The sequence below is a fragment of the Pezoporus wallicus genome, unplaced genomic scaffold (assembly GCF_028554395.1).
Source record: "Pezoporus wallicus isolate ANWC-B61680 ecotype Strahan unplaced genomic scaffold, APGP_CSIRO_Pwel_v1 contig_3487, whole genome shotgun sequence".
NCBI lineage: Eukaryota > Metazoa > Chordata > Aves > Psittaciformes > Psittacidae > Pezoporus > Pezoporus wallicus.
This window is the reverse complement of record NW_026636018.1, coordinates 1,916,405-1,940,984: the sequence shown is the minus strand read 5'-3', so window position 1 is coordinate 1,940,984 and position 24,580 is coordinate 1,916,405. Positions and strand designations below refer to the sequence as shown.

Here is a 24,580-nt window from a genome sequence, read left to right as displayed (position 1 = left end):
AGTCAACCTGAAAGTGTCCTGCATATTCCTAAACTTTTCCTGGAGTCCTGATAAAGAATCAAGCACCAAAGCAATTAAGCAACAACCTCCCCTTGACCTAAAGAGGGTAAAGACACAGTGGGGACAAGCAGCCAAACACCCCCGCCATCAGTCCTGAATCTTGACTACCTTGGAGAATTCATAACAAGTATTAGGTGATAAAGCTCAGAGGATTTAGGGGTCACAACTTTAACAAGGCAAAAATTAGAAGCCATGAAGGCTCACAGGCATCTTTTGCCCTCCTGGACCACTTGAAGAACCAGAGGTGTCCTCCCAGTAGGGACAATGGTGGGTCTGCGGAGGACCCATGTGGGAGGAGAAGCTGGAGGATGGGGGCACCCGGGACATTTCCAAATACAGTGTATTTGGGGACAGTTGGATGAGGCCTTTAATTGTGCAAGCTCTGGAGTCCTGGTTGAAATTTATCACAACCCAGCACAGATGTTGAAAATAGGGCAGATGAATCATGCCCTAAAAGTGCTTGTTTCTGCTGACTACAAAGGGAGCCTGGGGTGACCGGCTCTCCTGGAAATGTCTTCATTGTGGATATATGAAGTCAGGTGAGAGAAATCCCACATCTCCCACTGCTTCATCTCTGTTTCCTACCTGAAACAGTCACTTTTCAAGATAAAAGTCCGTCCCAGGCTCCAGGGCTACTTAATCCTGTACTGAGCTGCTTAAACAAATGACAGCGGTCAGCCGGGTAGAAATTCCTGCGGTCTTGTTTGCAAAGTCAAGTCAATTTTGAAGCAAGGCTGGTTTACTTCAGTGCGGTGGACAAGAATTCAGCAGAAATTTCAGAGCTAAATTAAAGGGTTTTAGTGCAGCCAAGAGGAAAATGAGTGATGCAATTGGCCCACTCTTCCTTGTCTTGTTTATTCTGAGATTAGATTCAAACTATTGTATTCTACCCTGACAGTTCGTGCTTCCCACAAACTCTTGTGCTGCTGACTGCACGTTTTTCCCTTACAAGAATTATTGTGGGGGTAATGGGAAGAATTCGGGCTTTTATCTCTCCTCCACCCCCAAACAATCAAGTTCTGTGCATTCCCAGGAGCGAGCAACTCTTCTGAAGGTTTTCCATTAAACTGAACCCCAGGCAAATTGTTGACAAAATGATATGTTTAAATGTGATCAAATTGAACCCCAGGCAAAGTGTTGATAGAAATAACACGTTTAAATGTCATCGTTAGGTTTCATTGTTATGAACCTGCTAGGGAGAGCAGCATCCCTCATACTAAAATTTGCAAACTGAAGGAAACATCAATGAATTAGTTTCCTATGTCTTCTATGCAACCATAAGGCCCTGAGTTTATACTGAAATCAATTAAATTTATGGCGGATAGTGGATCGGGTTGGTTTCTTTTTGATATTAATTTTTCCCCTGGAGAAGGGAGGGGTTTGAAAAGAGAAATGAGGAGAAACTGGAAAAAAAAAAAAAATCAGCACCCAAGGCCAGTTTGACCACGCAGGCTTGACGACAGCATGGGTTGTGATGTATAGACTTGTGCAGTAGGAAATGGACTGGAGCCATGATGGAGCATCTGTCAGATGATAACTTGCAGTCACTGGCAATCTGTGTTGGAGGCAGACCAAAGGTCTGAGCCAATGCTTCCAGTTATCCAGGCCTTTTCTCTGGGTCTGAACTCCCATGTTCTTTACATCCTATAGAATAAGACTCTTCTGCTGCTCTACTGTAGCACAGCAGTGACATCCAGGGGCCATTTCATTTGCTGTTGAGATCAGCCTACTGATATCCAAGAGCATATGCACCTAAGCCAAAACCCCACTGAAGTCGCTTGGAAAGATCCCCATCAATGTCAACAAGCTTTTGATCCACCTGTTTTACTCCATGTTTTTTAACAGCTAGCAAAAAAAGAGCTTTTGTGCCCAATTACCTTGGTTGCTACCTTTTTGGCTGAGTAATCTAAGAAAACTCTCCCTCAGTCAGCCTTCTGTTCAACATACAAAGTGACGTTGTGTGCTGTGATTCACCTAATGCCACCACATCTCCCCAAAACAATGACCTATGGCATTAGCAGTAGGCACATCCAGATCTCTGGGTCATAACAGTAGCATAGCCTCAAGCTTTTGCACCGAAAGCCAGTCCTATTTACTCCTTTAACCACATGATCAACAAACTACCGAGTCAAAGGCAATCAGACATAATCTTAGCCACCTTCATGGGCAGTTCGCACCAAAAACCTGCCAACCTTTAGCCATGTTGGGCTATGGGTGGTCATCTGGACTTGGTGGGGAAAACCTGACCTCAGTATGATTGGTTCAGCTCTCTCACTTGGATTTAATCTGAGTTTGTCAGACTCTATCTCATTACAACTTTTACTGATTTAATTTCCAGCATTTATACCTGTGCAGATGTTGGTAACCTGGGTCACTTCCTAATTTTTTTCTTTGATATGATTTTTTCACTCTAAAGCAGATTTTCAAGGCCTAAAATCACTCTGCCAGGATTTCTCCAAATCTCTGTTGTTTCCTTAAGATCTTTTTTTGGATATGTGAACATCAGAACTAGACATAACTTTTCAGAAATGATCCCACTAATGTGTTTGCAGAGATAATATCACTTCAGCACAGCCAAAGATTACTCCAGCCTTCTTGGCTAAGTCATTGATGGAAGTTCATACACAAGCAATTGCCTACCAGGACCACTCGATTCAGTTCTGAGTCACTGCTTTGTGGGATGTATTCCCTCATCTCCTAGGTGTGACCCACATCCCTTGCTCTAAAACATCTGACTTTTCCCATGGCCACACGGAGATAAGTTGTTCAGCGGTTTCCTCTTCAGCTATCGGCACCTGCCTGTGCAACCAGCTTGTGACCATTGCTACTTACCACCAATCCCATTTTTATGCCATTTGCAAATTCCATCAGCTTTCTGTTTTCTTGGTTTTGTTGTTTTGGGGTTGGTTTGGGTTTTTTTTTTCCATTTGCAAATAAGGGGCTACTGCTTTGTGGTTATTGGAGCATTCTCCAGCTCTTTGCTCTTTGCATTTTTCTTCCTCCCACTTTTTCTCAGCTTACATTTCACCGCCTGTGCTTTTACTCCTTTTCCCTAACATCAGTTGGGTCTGGTTTTATTTTTTAAAGGTGGCTTGTTTGGCTCAAATCACTGGTCACAATGCCAGATGTTTCAGTTCGAGGGGAGGTATAATGAGAAAGGATCACACTGAGAACATGCACTGAACGTCTCTGCTTGGTGTAGATCAGACATGCACCACATGACCCAGTATGATGGTCAGCCTGCACTGAAAATGAGGATATGAATATATTCCTCAAAACAGAAGAAGTGCATAGAACCACTGGAGGCAGGTCTCAAGAAACCCCTTGTTCTCAATAGAAAAGTTTTACCATGGTCCAGTAACTAACTGTCTTAATAACCCTTTCCATGGTGTACCAGAATACTAACAAATAGGTAGCAAAGGAAATATTTCGTTACAGACTTAACTACAGTAAGGTGAGGGGCTTCCCCAGGTTTGACAGGGCAGGCTGGAAAGATGTACTAAGTGCTCATGGGAATGAAATTAAAGAAAAAGTGGAAATCTTCCATTTGTATCCTTAATTTGTGTTTGGGATGTCTTGGGCAGTGAGTGGAGGAGCTAGGGAAAAAAAGTATCAAAAGTTCTCTGTATAAATAATAGGTGGTACGTACCCAGCTTAATGGAAACAGGCAACAAGAAGTCTCTCAACAGAGCCTTTTTAAACACACAAGCTGTGGTTGGGGTTTGGGGTTTAGGGCTTTCTTATGAAGAAGTTAATTGCATTCCTCAATTTCAGTTATTTACAGAGCTTCTTCCCCATGGTACTGGAGAAATTCATGATCTTTTAATGGTTGTGAAACCATAATGTCAGTGCATATAGCTCCTTTTCCCATTTTGCAGTTGAAGAGCTGAGGCAGAGCAGGTTAAGTCCAGCATCACACAGCCACAGCTGGTGGCAGGGAGATGCATGACCAGCAGTTGGTGCTGTAACATCCTCCCTCTTTCCCCGACTGACTCCGCAGCAGTGCATGGCAGGGGACGCTGCTGTCGCTGGGGTGAGATGCTATAGATCATCTCTTGATTGGAGGCTGAAGCAAACATGTCAAAGCAGTAGTCTTCTGTTTAAAACCAGCACTTCTTTCAATCTCTTATGCAAAGGATAAAAAGCTTTTCAAAATAGCCAGCATGATTATTCATGACTACTCATTTGCAGCAGTGCTTTTCCATGGCAGCAACGATGAGATCACCTGAATAAAGATTTAGTGGGGGGAGAATGAAAGGCTGAAGGTTTTGCACAAGCAAAGGTGCGGGCCAGCCCAGCCCCCTTGCTCTGGGCACCTGGTGACCCCTGCTAGACCAGAGACCCCCTCCCTGTGCTGGTCCTGCCCCTGACATAACCCTCAGCTGGCACAGTGAACTCATCCTTGCTTGTTTTATTTACTATTAGCCACACAGGGGAAGGGCGTGGGGACAAACTGGGTTTCCTGAGGGAGCTCTTGATGGATGGACACTTGACATGAAGTGATGAATCCTACCAGAACAACCTGAAGAGATATGCCCAACCCTGAAGAAGGAGAACGTGGCAGTGCTGTGGAGGAGTCCAGTCACTGAGGTCCCAGCCTAACTGAAGACTGTTTCCCAGCAGACAGCCTGTCCTGTCCCCTCCAGCCCACCACTGCCCTCCACCTACTCCAACCAGCAGGCTGCGAGGACTGGAATTTCCTGACTCCCAAGACCTCAGCAGTGCTGCCTTAACACCCACTGAAGTCTCCTTCGCTTCCCCCTCCACACCCCCTTGGTTTTGTTTGCCTGTGGTTTCACACAGGGGAAAAAAAAAGTAACCACAGGTTTCCGGGACACCATACTCCCTGCCACCCATCAGAAAGCAGACAACAATATTTAGCCTCTTTGATCAGTTTATTGTTACAGTATATTTAGATGGCGAGCTGCACATTCCAGTGCAGCAGCAGCAGCAGCTGCGAGTGATGTGGTGTGTGTGGCGCAGCCCAGAATGCAGGCAGGATGCTGCCAGTGCAGCCGAGCACTGGTTGGGCTGTCTGCTGTGTGATGTCACCCCTCCTTTAATTTGTTTTCCAGAAAATTCATTGTGAGAAGCGCTCTGCGCACGGCTTGGCAGCAGCCGGAGGAAATGGGCTCGGGAGGACGTCAGCTGTCAGCCCACAGCCCCGCTGCCAAGCCCCGGCCGGCAGGACAGCGTGGGGGCCTGCAGGGCCGTCTTCCCTGCCCAGGAAGAGTCTTTGGGTCAGGTCCATGCTAAGTTACTCTCGGTCAATCAGTGCAGCGAGCCCCCGAGCAGGGACCGTATTTATTTGTATGCGTCCGCAGCGTGCGGCACAGAACAGTCTGCACCTGTGGATGTGACAGTAAAACAAGTGATAAATAATAAGCCAAAAAGGAGTCAGTGTAATTTAATCTGTGTAAGTAAATACAGTTAATTGGGGAAGGATGATCAAGCTGGCTGAGGATGTCCTTCCTTTCCTCTGTGGGTCTGAGGATGTACGTCTAGGTTAAAGCCCTGCCGCATTTAGAGGACGCACCACACGAAGCCTTAACTTTTTAGTTTATACATAGGAGATGGAGGGAGCATGCCTGAGAAAGCAAGCACAAAGTGTACCAGTTGCTGGGAGAGAGGAAAAAGTGGCAAGTCATCTGCTTGCCCTGGTTCTTGTCCTTGTCCTACCTTGTCCTCCCTACTTCCCTTTTCCCCTCCCTCTTTTTCTCCCTTTCCCCTATCCTTCTTTCCTTCCTTCCTTTCTCCTTCCTTCCTTCCTTGGACCTTCCTCACCAGGTCCAGCCCTAACAGTGTTTGCTCTACAAGACCTCCATGACCTCCTGGCAATGTGTCCTGGTTCCTGCTCACCCCTTTCCAACAGTAAGCTTTGCCTGACACATAACCTAGATTTCCTTGGTGCAATATAGCAATGTCCTGCCCTTCCGGGACACAGATTGTTCCTTAGTGCCCTCAGCAGCCTTTCAGAAGCAGACCATGGCCCGTGTGAAGTCAGTTCTGCATTTCCAGGTAGTGAATACATGAAGAAGTCTACTTTCTTTCTGGAAAGGATGTTCATGCATGTTTTCCTTCTGCCACATTTCTTACTAGGGCCATCAGGTGAAATGACTACTGGGAGTAAGGCCACTGGAAATCAGGTCCCTGACTTCTTCCATGACTGCTAAGCCTAAGGCCAAAATTGGGTGCTGTGCAGCAGAAGTGGGTACAGGTGATGATCTGGCTTTAACAGGATTGACTTAACATATGCCTAAATGCTTTGCTGGAGGAAGGCAGAGGCATCTGTAGCAGGTCACTATGAGATGTGATAAGAAAGCACCTGATGACTTTCCTGGGCTTCAGAGCACAGCAATCACTGAACGTTACCGCTTAGCACTGCAGGTGAGCAGAAAAGCAGTGAAAACTCCAGTAAAACTCCTCACTACCTTGCTGCAGGTCACCTACTCCATAACTCACTGGAGTCCTTTTTCCCTCCAAAGAAGGGCAAGCTGAATAATTCAATTGGCCAAATTGGGTATTTATTTTCCTTTTTGGAAAAATAACGGCATAGCATTTCCTTTGCCTTGTCCTCTGCCGTGCTCTACTGGTAGCTGTGCTGAAGCTGATTGATTAGTTTAATAACAGGCAGTTGATATGCAGCCATAAAATTATGCACTTTTACTCATCAGCCTGATTGAACTCCTCTGCTGACTGTACAGGAGCAGAACAGCAGAGTTATAATAATGAGGGAAACAGCCGAGGGAAACAGCCAAGGGAAAAGCAAGTGCAGTAGTGTTATTGTTGTTGTTTTAAAGCTGAGGAAGAAAATGACTCCAGGGAGGAGCTTTTCCAAAATAAACACCGAAATACAGAGGGAAAATGTTAACATGTAGTTAGCGCTGGTACAAGTGCCATTAAATGTCTGCTGGGGTTGGAGGCGTCAGCAGAGCCTCTTTTACACCCACCTGGTCTATGCTGGGGTTTCAGGAGGTTGGAGCTGACCCTGCTTAACACCCCCTTTTCCCACGTCCTCAGGAATAGCGAGAGGGGCTGATCCATTTACAGGTTGAATAAACTTGAAGGGAAAATATGGGAATTCAGCTTTTTTTATTATTTTGCTGATTCTGGCCAAGGAGGGAAGGATATGAGGATGGAGCTAGGAAAAAACCTAGCTCCCTAGTGCCTGGGAATGTTTTTTTCCCCTCTGACCCCATGCTAATGGCAACAGTGGAGAGGAGATGGTGTGATGGAGGTGTGGGAAGCACCAGGGTTCTTGCAGCCTGGACTGGCAGGCCGTGAATCCTGTCCGTGATGTCCCTACGGCCCTGAGCTCTGCTCTCTGTGTTTCTGGGCACCAGATGAGCTGAAGTCAGACTCTGTCCTGTGGGGTGTCAATCATGCTCTCCAAAGCCACTGAAGGGAATTGAAGGTTCCCATTTAGCCACAAATCAATATGCAGGAGCAGGCAGTTGGGGCTTGCTGATGAAAAGCCACACAGCCCCCATCCATGCATGGAGAATGGCATTTAAGACTTTATTTCCCAATAAAATATTTCCCAGTGCTACAGCATAGCTTGCTCAGTTGACAGGCTCCCTGTTTGTCCTGCACACATTCATTTTATTTATAAGGCCAATTTGTCTGTGAATAGGTCAGCCTGCTTTTTGTGCCTGTGGTCCCCATCAGTCTCACTGCTGTGGTTCCTGTTGGTCTCACTGCTGTGAAACATTTTAATTGAACCTAGCCATATGCTGCCTTCGCAGCACAGGCAGCACACAGAGGGCTGGCTGCCTTGCCACTAGGTCAAGTCTCCATCCAGAAGGCCCAATACAAACCTATCGTATTTTCTCTTTGGGGCAGATTCCCCTGAAGGAGGGGATGGGAACAGGGGAAGGAACAAGCACTGTTGGGCGCTTATTTTCTCCCAGACAAATGCTTGGCAGATGGTTGCACAACTGTTCTTGCCCTTCTCCCTGATTGCACCCCATCCCAGGTTGTTCCTGTAAGTTTCCTTATTTGTTCCAAAAGGCTTTGGGTCAGGCAATGTGTGGCTTGTATGATGCAGTTGGAGATTATACACAGTTGCATACCCAAGGGTGCTGCTTCTCCAGCTATCCCCCTGTTTATTAAGGGTGCCCTCGACTGTGGTTTCTGGGCTTCTCCTGTGCTACCTCCTGTTTCCCATCTCTCATTGGACAGGAGCAGCTGAGGTTGCTGTTGGTGTGCATTATCTTGTCCAGATTATCTCTCTAAAAGACACAGGTCAGGCTCCACAGCTTCTGACAGACAAATGCTGACCAGAACAGCCACTCTGTCTGGCTGAGGTCAATGTCACCTGAGGCCAGAGACACCAGTTCAGAGTAATCTCAGGATCCCTGATGTCACTTCCAGCAGACCTTGATGCCTATGCATGGGCCGTTGAATCCTGCTAAGGTCCCAAATGGCCACCCGAGGAAGGCAGACCCTGAGTACCCTTTGGACTGCTTGGGCAGGACTGGGCAGGACTCAGTTTCTGTTCTCATGCAGTACTGACTTAGCCTGTGTCATTCCTGATGACAGAAGTTTCTTTTCCTTATCCTTAGAAACCTCTGGTGATGGAGATCCATGATCTTCCCTGTGGTGAACCCAGTGCTTCTCCACCTTCAGCTAGAAGAGGGGTTCAGCTGCTTCCCATAGACATCTGGCATCACTTTAGGCACACTTTTTGCTGTGATTCATGATATTCCTGTGAAACGACAGCCTAAGTAACCTCCCAGAAAGAGCACAGTTAGGATTTCAAAAGCTGGAGCCATAATGAACTTCATGCCCCTCAAGCAAAGTCCATAATCATCCAGCTGCTCCTGGCAGGGTTTCAGTGCCAGCTGCAGCACATGTCTTCTGGGTATTTCTTGCAGTGTGCTATCAAGCTAGTCCTGAGTCTGCTGAAAGTGGTGGAAGTCTTTTGATATACAGCACAGGGATGGGTCAGACACTGCAAAGAACATCCTCACACAAGCCGAAGAACCAGGACTGAGGTTCGGGGTTGAGGAGTTTGGAGCTGGAAGCCTTGAACTCTCTTTCCTCTCTCTGCTGTTGTGGTTCTGCTTCCGTCTTAGCAGTGTGTAGTCTTCATTAGACTTAGTGAAGGAAGATGTGGAGTATGCACCTGAATTCAGAGTGCTGCTGTTGCTAAAGCAATACTTTGCTCCACTGCTAAGAAAAAAGCCTGTGTGTGTCTCCTTGTCCTCTGGGCTGGAGTGTGTCCTCTGGGCTGGAGTGTGTCCTCTGGCCTGTAGTGGAAAAGGTAAGCACACTGTGTTGTAGAAAACACTTTGCTTTTATTCATCTTATTCCGAAGTAAAACAGACCTTGCACTTCACTAGCAAATTGTTTTTCGGCAAGTGAAATGCTGGTAATGTCAAGGTTTCTTTATGCAGTGAAGTTGGAAAACAAAATGCAACTGCTCCTTCAGGCTTCCCTTCCACTTCTTTTTCTGGCAAGATCTCCACTACCAGGATGGAAAGCTTCAGTACTGAAATTTGCCATTAAAGTTTTAAAAGGCAACAATTACCACAAAACTTTCCAAATACTTCGGAGAAAAAACAACAGTAAAACCTACCAGGACTTTTCTTCCTGTCCCTATTTTGAGTAGTTACAAAGAGCCCTTTCCAAGGTAAAATATGTTACAGGGAGAAAGCATAAGAGGAGGCCAAGGAAACTAACATGTGGACAGAAGCTGCAACAACAAACAATATTCCGACTCAAAGGATGTTGCAAACACATTGTATACACTTGGAAATATTTTTAAACCATTTTTAAACCAAAGCAGAAGTCGAGGAGAATGTAGCCCAAGGCAGGAGAAATATGTGGAGTTTGAATTAGGAGTCCAGGGAGAAGGAGTGATCATCAGCCCTGAGAGGGAGCTTCAGGGTAGCATGGAAGGGGGCAGGAGCAGAGGCAGTGAGGTTGGGAAAGCCCCCAGCTGGGCTGGCTGGCATGGCACATGCTGAGTCACTAATGCAAGAATGGGTCATGATGTAGTCCTGTCCTAAAGTTGCCCTAGCACGCAGAATGGGTAGAACAGCTTGCAAGGTGTCACGGCCAGAGTCTGTACAGCTCTGGGTAGAGCCTGAAACAGCAGATCCAAATTGTTAACAGAAAGAATGTTCATACAGCAGTTCTTGCCAATTGAGAGGGAGAAACCTACCTAACAGCTAGTGCCTAGTGATTTGCTGCTCTGGGCAGAAGATTTGACCTCTTGAGGTCCTTTCCAACCTATTTATTCACTGATCCTATAAGGACAAGTCAATGTGCTCTCCAGGGTTCTTAACATTGTTCTTGTTCCTTAGCATTTTAACAATGTTAAGCATGATGAAGGGAATGCGGCAAGTGAAGATTGGAATTAATTCAGTCCACAGGGAATATCTTTCTCCAGACTTTGAATATCATAGAATTATAAAACCATAGAACCATTTAGGTTGGAAAAGACCCTTAAGATCATCAAGTCCAAACATAAACCAAACGCTGTGACGTCCACCACTACACCATATCCCTGAGTGCCACATCTACACATCTTCTAAATACCTCCAGGGATGGTGAACCAACCACTTCCCTGGGCAATCTCTTCCAATAACCATTTTAGTGAAGAATTTTTTCCTAATATCCAGTCTAAACCTCCCCTGGCACAACTTGAGCCCATTGCCTCTTGTCCTATCATCTGTTACTTGCGAGAAGAGACCGAGCCCCACCTCACTACAACCTCCTTTTAGGTAGTTTTAGAGAGTGGTAAGGACTCCCCTCAGCCTCCTTTTCTCCAGTCTAAACAACCCCAGTTCCCTCAGCCATTCCTCGTAAGACTTGTGCTTCGGACTCTTCACCAGCTTCATTGCTCTTCTTTGGATGTGCTCCATCACAATACACATACAAGCCCAAGTATCCTACAGAAGGGTCTTAGTTCCCATTACAGCACTGTGGTTTTACAGACTTTTCCAGCAGAAAATGGCTTCATTTTGGGTATGTTCCAGATCATCTCCATGGATTTTCCTTCTCTCCCCAGAGAGTTACAATTGCTTGAGAAATGGGAGCATTGCACCTAGTCACAATAGAGGCAGGTGCACAAGGGATAGCTCTGCTGCATCCCTCCAAAGCTCTTTTTGCCATTTCGTTGTTCTTCACTGCCCCCCCCCCCCCCCCCAGCCCCCATCTCTTCCCAAGAATTGCCTTTCCCCCTTTGTGCTGTAACACTAACTGCCATCAAACTGGAGCTGGCAGCCACTTCTCTCTGTGCTCCAAGGTCAGCCCTCCCTGCTGCTTTCCCAGCTTCTCCATCTATGCAGGCAGAATCCTCATAGTCCTTGTTTTTCATTTGGTACAGAGAAATAGGAGAGGACTGGGGAGGAGAAAAGAAGAGATAAGGAAAGGGACAGAGGAAAGAGAAGAAGAGAAGAGATGGTAGAGAAAAGGGAAAAGGGCAGAGCCAAGGAAAGAGGAAGGGGCAAGGAAAGGGGAAGGGACACAGGAATGAAAAGGTGCAAGGGAAGAGGAAGGGGCAAGGGAATGGGAGGGAAGGGGAAGGGGCAAAGGAATAGGAGGGAATGGTAAAGAGGAAAGAGTAAGATTAAAAAACAAGAAGTATTTTATGGAAAGCATAAGGAATATACTATGAAGCAAAATGCAGGTCTTAAATGTACTTCCTGTGTTTTCCCTTCTCTGTGGGGTCTTAAATGTACCGCTTGTGTTCCCCTTCTCTCCCAGCTCTGTGGCTGCTGTGCACTGCAGGGTGATCACTGCCTTTGTTTTCTTCTTTTTGAGCGACCTCCCGGTCACTCCAAATGTGGCAGTAGCCTGCAGAGCTGCGGCTCTCTGCAGCAGCCCCTTCCGGATTGGAGACACTCTGTCACTGGACAAGAAACTTGGCTTCAAACACGAGAGAGCAAATTGGTGTCAGATGCAACAGAGCCACCAGGAGCAAGAGGGAGAAAGGATGAAAAGCTGGGGTCTTGGACTCAGTCATTATTGAGCAGTACACCCAATAATAATACTCTATGAACTGCATTGTGTCCAAATGTCATGAATGCCCCTCAAACACCACCTCTGGAAATATAGAATTTCTTTATGTTGCCTCACTGCCGAACTTTGTACCCAACATACTGATAAAACCTCGAACAAAAGCAACATGTGGCAGAGTCTTTCCCAGGTGGCACTGCTTTATTTTGTGCTTGACATTTAGCTATCACTGACGGGCACATTAAAACCATGATAAGACAAATATTTGCTCCGCATGAAGAGATGGCCATAGGTAAATTGCCTGACATTACATCCAGCATGTTTCATGCAGCATGAGATGCACAGGCTGGAGCCATGAAAATTGCAACCTCTGACCATTCACAGTCCATTAAAGATAACTTACCCCTTTGGGAATTCCATCTTCTGGCTGAAAGTTCAATTTGTCATGGGAGCAGCATTGATTTGGAAGTACAAGGTTCTGCATTCGTCTACCTAAATCTGTTGAAATACTGATGGAGCAGTTGATGTAAGCCAGGACACAAGCATCCCATCTTCCAGTGGATATCAAAAATTAACCAGGTGAGTTATGGTGCTTCTAAGGTGCCTCTTTCCCTCCATGGCCTGCTAAGGTGTCTACTAGCTGCACTCAAGGCTTGGTGTGGGGAATATATACTGCTGCTCTTAAGTGTGCCCTAATCACTTGTCAGCATCACTGTTAAAAAACCTGCCTCCTTTCTAATGTAAATTCACCTGCACTTCAGCTTTCCACCTCTCTGCTATTGTCACATTTTTCTCTGCAGTGTACCTTGTATCCTCTACCCTTGGAGGCAATCTTCAGCTGTAATGAAGTCCGCTCTCAAATTTAGATTGTCTGTTAACCCTCAACCTGTGGGGGGCCTCCAGCTCTCAGATTATGTTGGTGACTCACCATGCCCAACTTCCCAGCACTGTTTTAGCAGGAAGTTTACAGTACTTGTTTCATTAACACCCTGCATGGAAGCAACCTTACCTCTGCATCCCTCTCATATTGACTCAGACCTTCACCTCCAGGATGACACCATTCCCTTCTGACCCTCCTTTGGAGCGAGTTCATCACCTGCTCTTTGTCCACTGTGATCACTTTATCTTTTTGCACTGTCACTGCTCTCCCCATGACCAGATGGGAATGTCCTTCCTTTGAATGTCACTAGCTAGTAAACACCGGTCCCAAGGCAACCGTTAATTTTTCGTCCAGCGTTGAATTAGTCCATAGCCACCATACTGAGACCTCAGCTGAATGATTTCATTTTTGATACATGATATTGCATATTCAGAAATGACCAGCTGTGTTTTTAGAAACACTAATGCTATTCTGCTGCTACACACAGGTTTCTCAGACTGACATCTCTGTAAACCAAAGTCTTTTAATTTCTTCATATTAGAGGCTGGAGCTATTCTCCACTTTAAGTGCTCATCGCGGATCCCTGCCACTACCCACTCTTGGGTAATGTTAGCTCAAAAATGCAAAGGCATGAAAGACTCCCTGGCTCTGAGCTACCAATAAAGCTTAAATGGAATATGCTATTTTTATTAATAGGTGTCCTCTGCTCCTTTCCTCCCTTCCATCTTCCATCACACATAGCAGCCCATTACTGCAGCACTCACCTGAATCCCTTATTTGTCACCCAGACTCCCTACAGTACTATATAAACTCCTGAAGAAGCTGTCCTTCTCTATCACATTGCCTCAATCTGCACTTGCTGCATAAAATCTTTTGTTTTACATTTGCCTGCTTTACTCCTGCCCATTATGTCTGCAGTTTAACACCTTTTTGCCTGTATTCTCTAGTCTCCAACCAAAGAAAAAACACAAAAATCTTTCCTACCCAGGAGCTGTCAGCTTGTTTTGTTATCTGCCCGTCTTTGTCTTCTTCCACAAAATCAAAACTTTCAGGTGCATATTGCAGAGAAGACAGCACACACCAGTATGTACTGCTTTCTTCCTCAGCATGTCACAATAATCTCCCAGATGCTCCCCTTTCCAAATTATTTCTTTTTCAGACTTGCGGGTTTTCTGAATTCTGTGCTGACCTCTGCAACTCCATGTGATGCTCCATCTATTGTTGACTTCTATGTGCTTACTTACTAGAGGGGAAACTGAAAACATGACTTTAAGGTCTGGCTGGTGGATCTTCTCAACCCATGGCAGACCTTATTTTGTCATTCTGTAAAAATAAGGTCTGCCATGGATTGATCTCTGATTTTGATCTGCTGAAGCCTGCTCTGGCTTAGCTCCGGGGATGCTGACTGAGGGTGGATCTGTGAAGTGCTTCCTGTGCTGTCCTTCATCTCATGTGGGGCCATGTCAGCCCATAGAGAACCAAGGATGGGCAAAGCCAATCTCATGTGCATAGTCACCAGTTATGGCTTTTAGCACAGAGGGGTCCCCAGAGTATCTGTTCCACGCCCCCTGCTCCACCATATGATGCAAAACAGTTCCCAGTATGAGCATCATGCTAGTCACCCTCCCTAAGGACAGACACAGCAGATGAGCTCTCCAGAAGAGAACATAACCCACAGGTTTGAGTTGAGTACACGTGGACCTATTTTAATGGGAGTCAGCCCCTGATATCTCAGCATAACCAAAACTCTGCATTCAGATACAGACTGGACTGAAGATGTGTCTGGGTTTATAGGTACATAATTGTCTCTCTGTTTCTGTCTCCATGTATGCAGATGATGCCAACAGCTGGACCTCCATTTCAAGTATATTTATATGTAAGTGTATACGTGCATGGCCAGTGAGGTGTATTAAAAACAGTTTATTTCAGAAATAGCATAATTTTTCCTGGCGAAGGAGAACAGCTTCTCTTATTTTCTGTGCCACTTGTATTTTTGGCTTAGAAAGGCAAAATGCCAAGGAGCGACAGCATGTTTACCTAAGAGCAGCTAAAAGAGCTGTGTAGCAATCAAGGTATTGAGTGGGTTGGGCTGAAAATAGATCAGCTTGGGAAGACTTTGATCAAAAACATTCAGCAGGGAACTGGATGGCTGTGAGCGACAGTAACAACCTCTTCGGGCATATATATACCCAACTTGCAGAAGCTAATTAGGTGCAATGCTTTAGTGCAGTGTGTCTGCGGTCTGCCTCACTGACTCTGTGCTGTAGCTACCCCAGTTGTAGGGACTAGATTTTCCTCTCCCATCCTTTGAGGCTGAACTTTCTAGGTCAACATGGAGGTGAAGAGACACGTGGAGGCTCTCCCTGCACAAACATTGAGCAAAGTGTATGGTCCTTCCTCCAGTCACTTCTGAACCTTACCATGAAATGGTAATTATAATGATACATTATCAGGAATGGGATCTTGTCACCTGGAAAAACCTATTTTGAAAAGGTGCTTGTGGCCTCCCTGGGACACTACTGAGTCCTTCACCTCAACCTTTCTGGGGCAATTATTTTTGTTTAACCCCTTGAAGCTCCCCTGAGTTCCCACTAAAACAGGCTCCAACCCTTTTCCAAGCTGATAAAGTTTTGCCTCCTCCTTTCTTGATGAGCAGACGTGCCCTGCCCTCTGCCAAGCCTAAGCTACCCATGCGATTACCAAAATATTTGCCTGCAGCTTCATGTATCTCACTTTATACAACACCTTGTGCCAGCTCTCCTTTCTGGGCATGTCTACATAGCTATTTTGGCCCAGGGTCTAGGTCTGGCATGTCTCTTGGCATCCTGACAGTCACGACAGATTACAGAAGAAAGTGTTCAAGCTCTTTCGGTGGCTCCAGGAAAGCTCTCACCCTGTGACAGGAGAGCACAAACACAGCCCAGGCTGTGGCTTTGAAGGTGTGGGGATACGACAGGTCTAGTCATGGGCCCTGGGCTCAGGTCCAGACAAAACGAACAACAGCGTCATGTCTTTGTAGCACTTTGGAAGAGTTTCCGGTCCTTAATTGCCTTATTTTGTAGAAAATGGCCTAGGTTACTGCACTATGAAGCTTTTTTGCTTGCACTTTTCCTCAAACATCAGGGAGAATTGGTCATGGGCTGGGAAAAATTTGCCCACCAGATACAGCACCGCAAAACCAAGGGCACTCCTCGGACTTCTGACTATGTAACTTCAGTTACAGACTTCAGTACCTACTATTATCCTGAAAACCATGATTACTTCAGGATTTTGCATTTCCAGAGCTGCCAGATCCCTAATTCTGTACACCATCAGTGGGAAGAAATAAAAGCACCATATAAGGTTTGTTTGAACAGGGTCCTGCAGTTCCCCACCAGCTGCAGAGCATGCCAGGTCCATTGCTGTTCTGGATGATATTGCTCACAATGTCCCTCCAGCCCCGTGCATGTTTAGGGCTTTATCATACTCCATAATAAGTGGCTTGAATGTGGTCGAAGTGATTACCTGAGGTTTTCCAGCCTCCTACATTACATCTGGCACAACCAAGCTGAGGGTGTCAGGGTTGCTGTCTCCAAGTCTCCTCCTCCATGTCATACCAATGGCCAGGGTAGTATTTTAGCACTCTGTAAGAGGCTTAGAACCCAAATTACTATTTGAACATAATGATACCACCCATGCAATTCTCCTTGCAGATCTTGAAAATTGCAATCCACATCAGTCCTTTCTTAGATCAACTAATAGCACAAACCTCACTGATTCCCATGTGTTCTGCGGCAGGCTCTAAAAAGTTTGTGGGAAAAAAAAAAAACAACAAACAATTGTTGGCACATTTTGGTATAGAAAGAGGAAATCAGAGTGAAAAATTATAAAAGGCAGACCTTTGCAGTGCCACTATTTTCATCCTGGGTTCATAATGCTTTGCTGGTTTCCTGCCCTCTGGTAAAGCTGAATAGACTTCCAAATACAAAAGGTATGAGGACCAGCAGCTTGTTGGATGATTTCTCATCAGAGAAACCTGTGGATGGCAGCAAGTCCATGACATCTCCTAAGTGAGATCCAGAGGGGCTGGATCCTCAGCCTTGGGAAGCAGCGGGCTGCAGTTTCATAGAAAACAAGACAGCAATGAAATATGTGACCTTCCAGTGCCATTCTGAAGGCCTTTCCTGCCTGATGGAGAAGGCAGTAATGGGATTTTTCTGTCCAGCAGTGACTATGGGCAGGGCTGTGTTTTCCCCCTCTCATTCTTTAGTCAGAAAGGAATGTGAAAGGAAATTTCAAGCTTGGTATGAACACCAAGCATAAGTTTTAGCTTATGCCTGAATATTTCAGGGTACTGTCTTTTAGGATGCTTGTTATACTGCTGTATCATGGCCCATGATACAAACCTGGCCTTTGGTTTGAGACCTACTGGTTTAGAGGAGAAGATTTCAGAAACTGAGGTAGATGGTCAGGAGGCAGGGCATTACTCCTGCATGAACCTGGTTAGTTACTGTGGATCAGATGATACTCCTCAATTCTTAAATTAGGTAATCTGACCTTAAATCTAAGCCCGTAGATGCAACAATAGAAAGAGCAATTCCAGGAGTAGGCTATACATTCTGTAGCTGTGCACAGAATTACAGCAAAATAATAACGCAGGTACATGTTTTATTACCCTGTGGTTCCTGTGACTTTTGGGTGCTCAGAAGAAGGCTTCTTTTCTTTCTTTTGTTTTGTTATTTTTTTATTTTTTAATCCTAACATTGGTGTTCCCCTACTTGCTAATTTCATGGGTTTCAGCTTTAAAATGGAGAAAATTAATGGAACTGGAAACACATCACTGCTGCCTCAGTGTTAAAGACACCTGACAACATCCCAGCCCTTGTCTGTTTACAGCACCTAACAGTTTCTGTCTCTTCAGATGGGCTGCTGGGACTGACCACTATTATGGGCAAAAGTACCATACACAGCTCATCAGCTACAAAAAACAGATACAGATGACTGGCTGTAGAGATGCTTTATCTCAGCATGTGATGGGGACACTGAAGCAGTCCATCGCCAGGGGCTCAGGGCTTGATTCTGGTCATAGCCAAGATTCCCAAAGATACCCAGTGACTGCTATCCCTAACAATGTCATGCAATTAAAAATCCCAGGTGCCAAATAATCCCTGTATAAGCAAGCAGACACCAGCCCATCAGCCAAGTCCTTACTTGTTTGCATTCTATGCACATTTAGAAGCAGGCAAAAAATAAAATACCATGACCTCTTAAAGACCACTTGTATTTTGTATCACCTCAACCTCATGTCACATTCACTCATCTGCAAACTGGAGAAAATTATCTGCAGAGCTACCAAAGCTCAAAGAATAACTCTAGTCAAGGGTTCTTTATTCCCTGTGCTTTCCAGGCAGGGTTTATGTAGTTGACAGAGATACCATGTTATTTTCTAGGAAAGAATTTCAGGGAGGAAAACTGGTGGTTACCCAAAGCAGTTTTGTGTCCTGCCGCTAGAACCCAGGCAGAATACCTGGGTCCCTATGCAAAAAAGTACTTAGCCAGAGAGGAAGTCACCATATCTTGGTGACCCTCCCAAGGTTTGCTCTTAGTGTAGCTGTTGGTGGGCTCATGAGCTGCTTCACAACCAGACCCTGACCCCAGCACATCGGGCTTCTTGTGCATTTCTGTTTTCATTTAGAGCAGCTTGTCTGTCCAGGCAAGAGCACAGCTAGATACCAAGCCAAGCTGCAGGTACCAAGGGGACAGGAAAAAGCAGCTGTGGGCAATCAGCAAGCATTCAACCTAGACCATCTGCTGCTGTTGGATTAATCTCTAACCTGTGCTCTCAGCTGGCCAAGGGGAACTTGTTAGGCTGAATTTATGTTTGTAGCTTCAAGTTACAGCCTGGCACAGTAAAATAAACCAGCACAGACTCTTGAGTTAACTTAAAAAGCTGGGCTGTAGGTTAGAGATGGAGAAGAACTGGAGGAGCTGAATGAAACCATCACTGTGGGAGGAGGAGATAACACTGCTACAGCTTGGGCACAGCCAGGGCACCTCCTAAGGAAAGGATGGAGATCCCCAAGGTGAAGGGGTGCTTGAAAAGAAGCTTGAACCAATGAGCAAAAGCGCTCTCCTGCTTGGGATCAAACACTGTGTGCTCTGAACAAGCAAATTTGAACCATTGTTTCTCTTGTTACCATTGTTTGTCTTGTTTTGCCTTGCAAACCATCCTCTGCCAGAGGAGTAATAATTCTGAAAACTTGGAAGTATGGCAGAGAAATGAGGAGATTTAATTTGTATTTTTTTTCCCGAATTTCCTTAAAAAAAAAAATAAATCAGACGTTTTCATTGCCACACAAAGGTAAGGACAGAAAGAGAGGAGAAATGTCTGGAGAAAAACTTTCTCCTAGCTTTCTTGAATGCTGGAGCAGGAGCAGACAGATGAAAAGCACTAGTAAGAAGAAGTAAATTTGAGGAGTGGATGTGAAGGCTGACAGAGCTCATCTGGTTCCTCTGCAAACCGAACTGGCAGTCTCACATGATGGTTTCAGGTAGCATCTGACAGAGCCTTCCAACTCATCAGCGTGTGGGTTTTGGGTGTGTTTGAGTTAAGTTGCCAGTCATTTGAAGTCTCCTTTTACATACATGGAGGAGAGCTGGGCTGGTCAGACCGAGCGTTACAAAGCCTCTTTCTAGGAAAGAAGCTTTGCGCAACAGAAGGGAAAATAGGTCGTTGTCAGGGTTTAGGGCATCTGCAAAAGACAGTAAACAAGTGGTGTGATGTGGCTGGGTGAGATGGGAGGTCAGCTCCGTGCAGAGCAGGATCTGCCCCCTGCTCAAGAGAAGGCTGTACTTGCAGGGGGGTTTGGCTGGGAAGAAAGTCAGCTTTGTGCTTATGGCAGTGGGACTCGCATCACTACTCTGCCCTGATTCTCCATGTGACCATTTAATCATTTAATCCCTGTGCCCTGTTGGGGTACAAGGAGGCATCAAGTGCCCTGTGAAACCCAAGGCTTTGGGTGACAAGTTGTGTAGGGCACTGGGCATGATGCACTCAGAGCATACAGGGCTGTTGGCTTCAGTGGAGCTCCTGATAAGCGTGGAAGTCTAATGGGGATGGGAGGCCAGTGGAACAATTGCACCAGCCATGGTCATGGCAAGCCCAGAGCAGAGCCTGCCTCACGGAGACTGAGATGCAGAAACAAACATGAGGCAAAAAATAACAACCACCAACCGATTGCAAAAGCACCACAAGTCCTTAAAAAACGCCCTCAGGCATTCACCAAGCAAAATCCCAGGGGAGCTCTGTTGCCTCCCTGGATGATACTGAACCACATCAAGTTACCCTGCCACCACCCCCCTGCCTAGGGCACAGGGCTGGGAGAGGGGAGGCTGCGGCACACACCCGTGCATCGCCTGATATAAGAAGCAATGGACGGCTCTGTCCTCCCAGCACGGGCTGCGGTTTCACCCGTGCCGGGAGGGTACAGGCTGTGCTGGAGCAGGGCTGCGGCACCCGGGGGGCTGCGCGGGGGCTCTGGAGCACATCTGCCAGCCGCCTGGCCCCCACCGCCAGCCCACCAGTACATCTTGTTTGTGTTTTTCTGCGGAGAACACTCCCAGCGGGTTATGTCAGAGGTGAGGAATGCAGGGCCACCCTGTGTCATGAGATCAGACTTACATTTTTAGGCTGAACGCTTACCGTATTTGCTGGGAAGCAGCACGCAGGCGGCACACGGGGCCCCGGAGGGGTGGGAGATACCCCTTTGCCTCCATCCCTCTTTTCCAACCCTCGCTCCAGCAGAGCCGGGTGGAGCGGATGGGGCCAGTCTGCTGGAACAAGCTCTCCCTCTGTTCCTTGCAAGGAGCAAGAAAGGAAACGCAGTGAATTAACGCAAATGAAAAGGCAGCAGTGAAATGCGGCCAGGCGCCATGCCAAGCGCTCAGAAAACACTCGCAGAGAGACGTGGTGGCGAGCTGCTTTTTTGCCGCCACTGAAGGCATCGGCACCCTGGATTGCCCCACTGGGGAAACTCACCCAAGCAGCAGTACCTACAAAATAGCACCTTCCCAGGGGCTGAAAGCATAAAGAGAGACACAAGCCCATCCAGGACCATCAGGGAAGCTGGGAAACTGGGCCGGAGAGCTGGGCCAGAGGCTCTTGACATGAAAGACATTTGCAGGGTCTAACCCAAAGCACCAATCAAATCAGTGACTTGCCCCCAGTTTTGTTGCTGGGAGCCAACCTTTACATGCAAGCTTTCTAAAATTTCTTGACTGCTTTGTAGGAGTCCTTCTGCTCATGGAAAGCTAATGCAAAACCACTCTGCTGATGCCTTCTATGGTCACTGCAATGCCTGTTCCCTGATTTTCCCACTTAAGATTTGGAGGGTCCTTTGCAGCTCTGCTCCCCTCCTAGGGCAGAAAGAAGGGAACCACTTTGATCCTGGTGCCACCACACAGAAAACCCACTGAAGGCAGGGTTGGATCTTGGCGCAGGAAAAGGCTCCCCTTCTTTGTTCTGGCAAGGATTTTGTTTTCCTTTTTTTTTTTGCTTTTCCTGAAATAGCTACAGTAGTTGGTATCCTGATGACTGAAAACCCAAAAAGAAAAGAAAAATGCTTCTACAGACCATGTCCAAACTAAACGCCACAGTTTGTTGCTTTTGGGGGATTTTTTTTGGTTCTGTTTTGCCTTACAGAGGGTTTTGACATGGTGGTGTTTTGTTCTGTGTCAGAAGGAAAACAAACCCTGGAATACCAAATTCTTTCACACAATGGACTTTCCTTTCTCTAAACATCCCCGTGAGATGGGCCTCTTGCAGCTCTCTCCTCTTCCCAGAACAAGAGAACAAGTACTAGGAAATCTGGAGAGATGAACAGCACACAGCTGGCTGCATCGGAGGAGTGCACACCAGCCCCATGTTACTCAACATCTCCACTGCTGGCTAGTCCTCACCTAGGCAGGCAGGTGAACTTCCAGCAAGCACTGATGGTCCCTGTGCTACTGGTAGTTTTCTGCTGTGCACCTCAGACTCCTTTTTGTGTCCCTGATGAGACATGATGGGATGATTTCAGGTCCTCATCCTTTATCCTGGACCTTCCATCATCTACTATGCCTGTTTCCCGTGTCACCACCATGTGCAGTTCCTGACTGCTTTGATCACTCTACCATAGTCCCAAAACCCTATTTGGGAAATACCCCCTTTTGTGGTAAGTGCTGGCTTTGAGGTTCTCTCTAGGCTTGTAGTCCTGTGGAGGCACCACAGGATATTCTGTGGAGATGAGAGAGGTGACCAGGAGGGACAGAAGAGACTAGCAGAGAGCAAGAGCTCCAGGGGGACCTTCAGACCTAGCATCCTTCCCTGGGCAAGAGGGTGGAGACACACAAAAGGTGAAGGTGATACATTGACAGGAAGGGGCTTGTTGCTGCCTTGTAAATGTGAGGTTGGAGAGGCTATTGGGTGGGATCCTTGAGAAAATGAGTCTTGTTTCATAGTTTAGGATGCTATCTTCTCTCTCCTTCTGCTCTCTTTGTCTGCCTTTCCTTTCATAAGGTTGTACTTTGGTAAGGTTTTCTGTTTTATTATTTGCAGTGGAGGAAGACAGTCTGAGACTGGGTTTCATTTTCCCTGGCATTGGAAGGGATGGAAAAGGAGGCTTGAGGCAGCATTTGGCAAGAGCCCTGGACACTGAACAAGGGCCAAACAAGACCTGGAGAAGGGGTTGCACGTCCACCTTGGCTGATCCATAAGATTTCTGCACTGTAAACAACATAAAGAAAGTATCTTGGCTTTCATGAGATGTTTCAGGTGCCCGGCATGCTTTAAGGAACAGAAATCATCATTACCAATGATTATCTATATTTAGGCTTGATAAAAGTTCAGTTCTTCTGCACTGAACTCGTTCACTTTTGTTACATTCTTTCGGTTTGGGGGAAATACACTGACACTGCTTAGCAACCTTTAATCATTTTGGCAGAGGACAGTAATCTGGGAAGACCAAAGTTTGTATCTGCAACCCTGCCCCAGATGGTTACTTGATCTCCCAAATAATAAGTTATTTGGCCTTGCCATTTGCTTCTAATCACCATTATTTTCCAAACTGCAATTGAGCATCCTGAAATGATAGGATCATAAAATAACTCAACTTGGAAGGGACCCATAAGTATCATTAAGTCCAACTCCCTGCTCCTTGCAGGACTACTATAAATGCATACTACTCAACACTAATGCTAATATTATTATTTGGTCTGTAGAGCAGCAGTGTCCCATGCTATCTCAGGCAGTTCCAGGAATATAAGGCAGCAATATCTTCATCTGACCCAAACAGGCAGCCACTGGTTTGACTCGGTGCTGCTCAGCAGTGGGATGTGCTCTCCCTTCCAAAGCAGACACTGTAGGTTCTTTATTTCCTAATTGTCACTTTTTCTATTGTCTGCTTCAATCAGAAACAAGGAGCATGGAAAGAACAGTGCTTCCCCTGTCAGGGATGAGGAAGTAAAGACAGAAAAAAAGACTAAAGGAAAAATGTGGTGCCTGACTCTAATCTCCCTTGAAGCAGTGTAAACAAGCAGGTTAAAACACCTAGGAGGTCTGGCCCTGATGCTGTCATCAGAAGAATGAGGAAAACCTATTTTAGACCAGACCATTTTATGCTGCAGAATATACTTGTGATTTTCAAAGCACCTAAAGCCATCATCATCAAACAGCGCAGTAATTTGAGTTTTAGGGACAGAGTTAAACACTGGGGCCACAAGAATCAGATCTTTAACCCAGTATAAAATGATGCTGTCATGTTGTTTCTGAAGATTTTCTATTGTTTCAAAGATTTCCTACCATGAGATCTCTTGGTTGCTTTGCTAACCTCTCTGCTGGAACACCCTGCATCTAACCTAGACTCCCACAAGCCCTCCACCTATCTTTCTGCTTGCTGTACCCCAAATCTCCATTCTTCTCTGTCACTCTCTGCAAACTGGCTTGCATTTGCCATTTTCTGATGAAACCCAACGCTTCCTGACTCACTGCCGTATTTCCCCCACTTTTTGCAACCACCAGCCATGATAAAGCTCTCTGCTCATATTCAGGATGGGACTGGCCTTGCCTTTGCTCTTTCCTATGAAACTCACTGGAAGAGCATCCCACACATCTGGACTCTTCAGCAACTCAACTTATCCACACAAAGAAAAGTGAGGTAGAGCTGGTAAGTTTGAGCGAGAGGCTTAGGTCAGCCCCTGTGGGGCAATAGGACAGGACCTGCACGGAGACCTTGTTCCTTGATGTTCTCCAGGTTCCCATTAGGAGCCAAGCAGTTACCTGGCTTGTGTGGACTGAGCTAGCTGTCCCTCCTGGATACCCCTCCACTGGTCACTGGTGCAGCTAGGAACATGGGGCTTCTGCTCCACCTCTACCCGTGTCCTCCACCATACAGTCATGGCTGATCTGTCTGAAGGCCAAGGACGCTGGGAGATATGCTAGCGTAAGTGGGTGCCCTGTCCCTACCACAGAGAGATCTCTTGCGTACTATGTTAGGCTCGAGGTATTGCTCCAGAGTATGGCCAGGGATTCCCTGCAACATTGTTTTTTTTCAGAAGCATGGAGTATCGCACAGTCTCATGGGCAAGCAGGCTGTTATGTCTCTTGACACATCCTTCCTGGTTCCCACGGCGCAGTGAGAGAGCCACAGAAGTCCTTGG

The 24,580-nt window shown here is 46.3% G+C and overlaps 1 long non-coding RNA gene across 1 annotated transcript; it reads right to left on the bottom strand.

Moving 5' to 3' along the window:
• Positions 1–14,586: 14,586 nt before the first annotated feature.
• Positions 14,587–16,503, bottom strand: LOC130593639 (uncharacterized). The gene is made up of 2 exons (XR_008970842.1): positions 16,412–16,503; positions 14,587–15,322 (listed from the first exon to the last, which is right to left on the bottom strand). It is a non-coding gene; the product is annotated as an uncharacterized LOC130593639 (long non-coding RNA).
• Between the last annotated feature and the right edge of the window lie 8,077 nt (positions 16,504–24,580).